This window comes from Nycticebus coucang, chromosome X (genome assembly GCF_027406575.1).
Source record: "Nycticebus coucang isolate mNycCou1 chromosome X, mNycCou1.pri, whole genome shotgun sequence".
Classification (NCBI taxonomy): domain Eukaryota; kingdom Metazoa; phylum Chordata; class Mammalia; order Primates; family Lorisidae; genus Nycticebus; species Nycticebus coucang.
In genome coordinates this window covers 84,192,020-84,198,772 of record NC_069804.1, presented here as the reverse complement: position 1 = coordinate 84,198,772, position 6,753 = coordinate 84,192,020, and positions in this window count along the sequence as shown.

The following is a 6,753-nucleotide window of genomic DNA, read 5'->3' as shown; positions in this document are numbered from 1 at the left end:
GCAACTACAACTTGCAAACCGGGGAAACTCCCAGGGCAGGGCTGACCCAGAGGTCCGCTTTACTGAACTTAAGATGCACCTGGCCCTCAGGGGATCATCAGCCTATAGAAAACACAAGAGCAAAGACAAGCTGATTTGGAACTCAATTCAGCTTCTCTTCTGCAGGGGAACCGCAGAGTTGTTCTGTTCTGTTCTGTCAGTAACATTAATCAGGGGTGAGACTGAACCTCAGTGAAAACCACCCAACCTTCACCAAGCGCCTGAGGTTGTCAGGCCTCACCTCCTCCTGTTAAAGAGAGGCAGAGCGCAGCGGCCTGGCAGACTTCCTTGTGATTCAGGCAGGTGCAAACTCCTGGAGTACCGATTCACTACAGGCAACTGGGTCAGCCAACTTCAGGGCTATCAGTGACTGGGTGTGACAGTGGTGCAAGGTGGGGAAGGAGGCAGCAACCTACCCAGACTTATCTATTGGCTGGATGGCTCCTCCTGACTCCACACAGCACTGGAGCAAGCCACACCAGAGTAGTCGCCAGACCCCTGTGATCCAGTTCCCAGAGACCTCTTAAACTCTCTCACCCAAGACAGGTGCAGACTGAGACAATAGAGTTGGACATTTTGAACTGAACCAATCGCCTGAGGACAAATCAAGTGGTGCCCTGGGTGCACAGTGGTAGGAAGGTTTGATTTTTCTTTTCCAATTGTTTGCCGGTGGGGGGTGAGGTGACATAATTGCTGATACTTCTCCACAGCTGAGACTTCAATCCAGAGTATCTGTTTCACTAGGGTGGAACAGAAACCAGCTGAAAACAAGACAGAACCACTTAGCCCCACCACACCAGACAGGGCCCCAGTTTCTCAGGCCACAACACTGTACGGGCCCTTGAGAAAGCCCCAGGGGAAAAAATCAAAGGGAGTAAAACAACCATGGGGTGGAATCAGCGGAAAAACTCTGGTAACATGAATAACCAGAATAGATCAACCCCCCCCCAAGAAAACATATGGCACATGTAATTGAAGATGGTATTTATAAACAACTGCCCGAGATAACAGAAATTGAATTAAGAATTTGGTTTGCAGACAAGATTAAAAAAGTGGAATTAGGAATTCGAGGATAAATTCAAAAGTCGTCTCAAGAATTAAACGAATTTAAACACAAAACCACCAAAGAATTAGACACACTGAAGCAAGAATTTTCAGCCCTTAAAGATATGAAAAATACAGTAGAATCCCTCAGTAACAGAATGGAGCAAGCAGAAGAAAGCATTTCTGACATTGAAGATAAAGTCTTTGAACACTCCCAAACTCTCAAAGAGGAAGAGAAATGGAGAGCAAAAACGGATCATTCTCTCAGAGAGCTCTGGGATAATTCAAACAAGGCAAATACCCGAATCATTGGAGTTCCAGAAACAGATGAAGTGGCCCCGCTGGGCACAGAGGCCCTTCTGCATGAAATTAGGAAAGAGAATTTTCCAGACATGCCTAGGGATTCTGAAATTCAGATAGCAGACAGCTTCATAACCCCAGCATGACTCAACCCCAATAAGACATCCCCCAGGCATATCATAATTAACTTCACTGAAGTTAATATGAAGGAGAAAATCCTCAAAGCTGCCAGGAGAAAGAAAACCATTACCGTTAAAGGGAAGAATATTAGAAAGAGTGCAGATCTCTCGGCTAAAACTATTCAAGCCAGAAGAGGGTGGTCACTGACTTTTAATCTCCTAAAGCAAAATAACATTCACCCCCCGACCTTGTATCCAGCTAAACTGAGTTTCATTTATTATGGAGAAATTAAATCCTTTAATGACATTCATATGTTGAAGAAATTTGCCATAACCAAACCAGCTGTTCAGGATATTCTCAGACCTATCCTCCATAATGACCAACCCAATCCTATACCACAAAAGCAACCTCACTCAGAAACTTCGGATCAAACTCCAATTTCCACACTGGCGAAAGGATTAAAAATGCCCATTGGACTTTTGAAAAACTTGATACCCAAAACTTCACCAGACTTATCAATACTCTCCATTAATGTAAATGGCTTAAACTGTCCTCTAAAGAGGCATAGGTTAGGTGACTGGATAAAAAAACTCAGGCCTGATATTTGTTGCATATAAGAGTCACATCTTAACTTAAAAAACAAATACAGACTCAGGGTGAAAGGATGGTCATCCATATTTCACGCAAATGGTAATCAGAAAAAAGCAGGTGTCTCTATTTTATTTGCAGATACAATAGGCTTTAAACCAACAAAAGTAAGGAAGGACAAGAATGGTCACTTCATATTTGTTAAGGGTAATACTCAATATGATGAGATCTCAATTATTAATATCTATGCACCCAACCAGAATGCACCTCAATTTATAAGAGAAACTCTAACAGACATGAGCAACTTGATTTCCTCCGGCTCCATAATAATTGGAGATTTCAACACTCCTTTGGCAGTGTTGGATTGATCCTCCAACAAGAAGCTGAGCAAAGAAATCTTAGATTTAAACCTACCCATCCAACATTTGGATTTAGCAGACATCTACAGAACATTTCATTCCAACAAAACTGAGTGCACATACTTCTCATCGCCCATGGAACTTACTCCAAAATCGATCACATCTTAGGTCACAAATCTAACCTCAGTAAATTTAAAGGAATAGAAATTAGTCCATGCATCTTCTTGGACTATGATGGAATAAAACTTGAGCTGAGTGAGAACAGGAATCTGCATACTCATACAAAAACATGGAAGTTAAATAACCTTATGCTGAATTATAGCAGGGTCAGAGATGAGATTAAGAAAGAAATCACCAATTTTTTGGAACAAAATGAGAATGAGGAAACGAACTATCAGAACTTCTGGGACACCGCAAAGGCAGTTCTTAGAGGGAAATTTATAGCACTGCAAGCCTTCCGCAAGAGAATGGAAAGAGAGGAAGTTAACAACTTAATGGGACATCTCAAGAAACTGGAAAAGGAAGAACATTCCAACCCCAAACACAGTAGAAGAAAAGAAATAACCAAAATTAGAGCAGAATTAAATGAAATTGAAAACAAAAGAATGATACAACAGATCAATAAATCAAAAAGCTGGTTTTCTAAAAGGTCAATAAAATAGATAAACCTTTGGCTAACCTAATCAGGAAAAAAAAGAGTAAAATCTCTAATCTCATCACTCAGAAACGACAAAGACAAAATAACAACAGACTCCTCAGAAATCCAAAAAATCCTTAATGAATATTACAATAAACTGTATTCTCAGAAGTATGAAGATCTGAAGGAAATTGACCGATACTTGGAAGACTTCCAAGACATAGCCAGAATCAACTGAAAATTTGAACAGGCCCATATCAAGTTCGGAAATAGCATCAACCATACAAAACCTCCCTAAAAAGAAAAGCCCGGGACCAGATGGTTTCAAATCACAATTCTACCAAACTTTTAAGGAGGAATTAGTACCTATATTACTCAACCTGTTCCAAAAGGTAGAAAAAGAAGGGAGACTACCTAACACGTTCTATGAAGCAAACATCACCCTGATCCCCAAATCAGGAAAAGACCAAACAAGAAAAGAAAATTATAGACCGATATCACTAATGAATATAGATGCAAAAATATTCAACAAGATCATAACAAACAGAATCCAGCAACACATCAAACAAATTATACATCATGACCAAGTCGGTTATATCCCAGGGTCTCAAGGCTGGTTCAATATACGTAAATCTATAAATGTAATCCAGTACATAAACAAATAAAAAAACAAAGACCACATGATTCTCTCAATCGATGCAGAAAAAGCTTTTGATAATATCCAGCATCCCTTCATGATCAGAACACTTAAGAAAATCGGTATAGAAGGGACATTTCTTAAATGGATAGAGGACATCTAGAGCAAACCCACAGCCAATATCATATTGAATGGAGTTAAATTGGAATCATTTCCACCCAGATCAGGAACCAGACAAGGCTGCCCATTGTCTCCATTGCCTTTAAACATTGTAATGGGAGTTTTAGCCACCGCAATTAGGGAAGAAAAGGCGATCAAGGGTATCCATATAGGGTCAGAAGAGATCAAACTTTCGCTCTTCGCAGATGACATGATAGTATATCTGGAAAACACTAGGGACTCAACTACAAAACTCTTAGAGGTGATCAAGGAATACAGCAGCATCTCAGGTTGCAAAATCAACATTCATAAATCGGTAGCCTTTATATATACCAACAATAGTCAAGTAGAAAAAACAGTTAAGGACTCTATCCCATTCACAGTAGTGCCAAAGAAGATGAAATATTTGGGAATTTATCTAACAAAGGACGTGAAAGATCTCTATAAAGAGAACTATGAAACTCTAAGAAAAGTAATAGCTGAAAATATTAACAAATGGGAAAACATACCATGCTCATGGCTGGGAAGAATCAACATTGTTAAAATGTCCATACTACCCAAAGCAAGATATAATTTCAATGCAATCCCTATTAAAGCTCCACTGTCATACTTTAAAGATCTTGAAAAAACAATACTTCTTTTTATACGGAATCAGAAAAAACTTCGAATAGCCAAGACATTACTCAGAAATAAAAACAAAGCAGGAGGAATTACACTACCAGACCTCAGACTATACTACAAATCAATAGTGATCAAAATAGCATGTATTGGCACAAAAACAGAGAAGTAGATGTCTGGAACAGAATAGAGAACCATGAGATGAATCCAGCTACTTACCGTTATTGAATCTTTGACAAGCCAATTAAAAACATTCAGTGGGGAAAAGATTCCCTATTTAACAAATGGTGCTGGGTGAACAGGCGGGCAACCTGCAGAAGACTGAAACTGGACCCACACCTTTCACCATTAACTAAGATAGACTCTCACTGGATCAGAGATTTAAACTTAAGACATGAAACTCTAAAAATACGAGAGGAGAGTTCAGGGAAAACCCTTGAAGAAATCGGTCTGGGCAAGTATTTTATGAGGAGGACCCCCCTGGCAATTGAAGCAGCTTCAAAAATACACTACTGGGACTTGATCAAACTAAAAAGCTTCTGCACAGCCAAGAACACAGTAAGTAAAGCAAGCAAACAGTCCTCAGAATGGAAGAAGATATTTGCAGGTTATGTCTCTGACAAACGTTTAATAACCAGAATCCACAGAGAACTGAAACGCATTAGCAAGAATAGAACAAGGGATCCCATCGCAGACTGGGCAAGGGATTTGAAGAGAAACTTCTCTGAAGAAGACAGGCGCGTGGCCTTCAGACATACGAAGAAATGCTCATCAAATCAAAACTACTTTGAGATACCATCTAACTCCAGTGAGACTAGCCTATATCACAAAATCCCAAGACCAGAGGTGTTGGCGTGGATGTGGAGAAAAGGGAACACTTCTGCACTGCTGGTGGGAATGCAAAATAATACATTCCTTTTGCAAAGAGATATGGCGTTCACTTAGAGATCTAAAAATAGATCTGCCGTTCAATCCTGTAATCCCTCTACTGGGCATATACCCAGAAGACCAAAAATCACATCATAACAAAGATATTTGTACCAGAATGTTTATTGCAGCCCTATTCATAATTGCTAAGTCATGGAAGAAGCCCAAGTGCCCATCGATCCACGAATGGATTAATAAATTGTGGTATATGTACACCATGGAATATTATGCAGCCTTAAAGAAAGATGTAGACTTTACCTCTTTCATGTTTACATGGATGGAGCTGGAACATATTCTTCTTAGAAAAGTATCTCAAGAATGGAAGAAAAAGTACCCAATGTACTTAGCCCTACTATGAAACTAATTTAGGGTTTTCACATGAAAGCTATAACCCAGTTACAACCTAAGAATAGGGAAAAGGGGGAAAGGGAGGGGAGGGCGGGGGGAGGTGGGTAGAGGGAACGGGATTGGTGGGATTACACCAGCGGTGCATCTTACAAGGGTATATGTGGAACTTGGTAAACAGTCTGTGAAGCTAGTGAATGATGCCCCATGATTATATCAATGTACACAGCTATGATTTAATAAAAATATAAATAAATAAATAAAATAAAAAGAATATTTTCCAGCTCCATCCATGTAAACATAAAAGAGGTAAAGTCTCCATCTTTTTGAATGCTGCATACTATTTCATGTTGTATATATATATCTACGTATATAGATATATAAATATTATAATTTACTAATCCATTCATGGGTCGATGGGCACTTGGGTTTCTTCCATGACTTGGCAATTATAAATTGAGCTGCAATGAACAATCTGGTGCATATCTCTTTGTTGCTAAGTGATTGTTGGTCTTTTGGATATACACCTAGTAAAGGAACTGTAGAATCAAACAGCAAGTCTACATTTAGATCCCCTCCTTCCAAAAGAAACATAGTAGCTTGCATTCCCACAAGCAGTGTAGAAGTGTTCCCTTTTCTCCACATCCATGCCAACATCTGTAGTTTTGGGATTTTGTGATGTGGGCTACTCTTACTGGAGTTAGATGTTATCTCAGAGTGGTTTTGGCTTGCATTTCTATGATGATTGAAGGTGATGAGCATTTTTTCATGTATCTGTAGACCCTGTGCCTGTCCTCTTCAAAGAAGCTTCCATTCATGTCTCTTGCCCATAATGAAATGGGATCACTTGTTTTTTCTTATTAATAAGTTTAAGTTCTCTGTGGATTCTGGTTATTAGACCTTTGTTGGAAATATAACCTTCAAAAATCCTCTCCCATTGTGAGGGCTGTATACTTGCTTTGCTTACTGTGTTCTTTTTT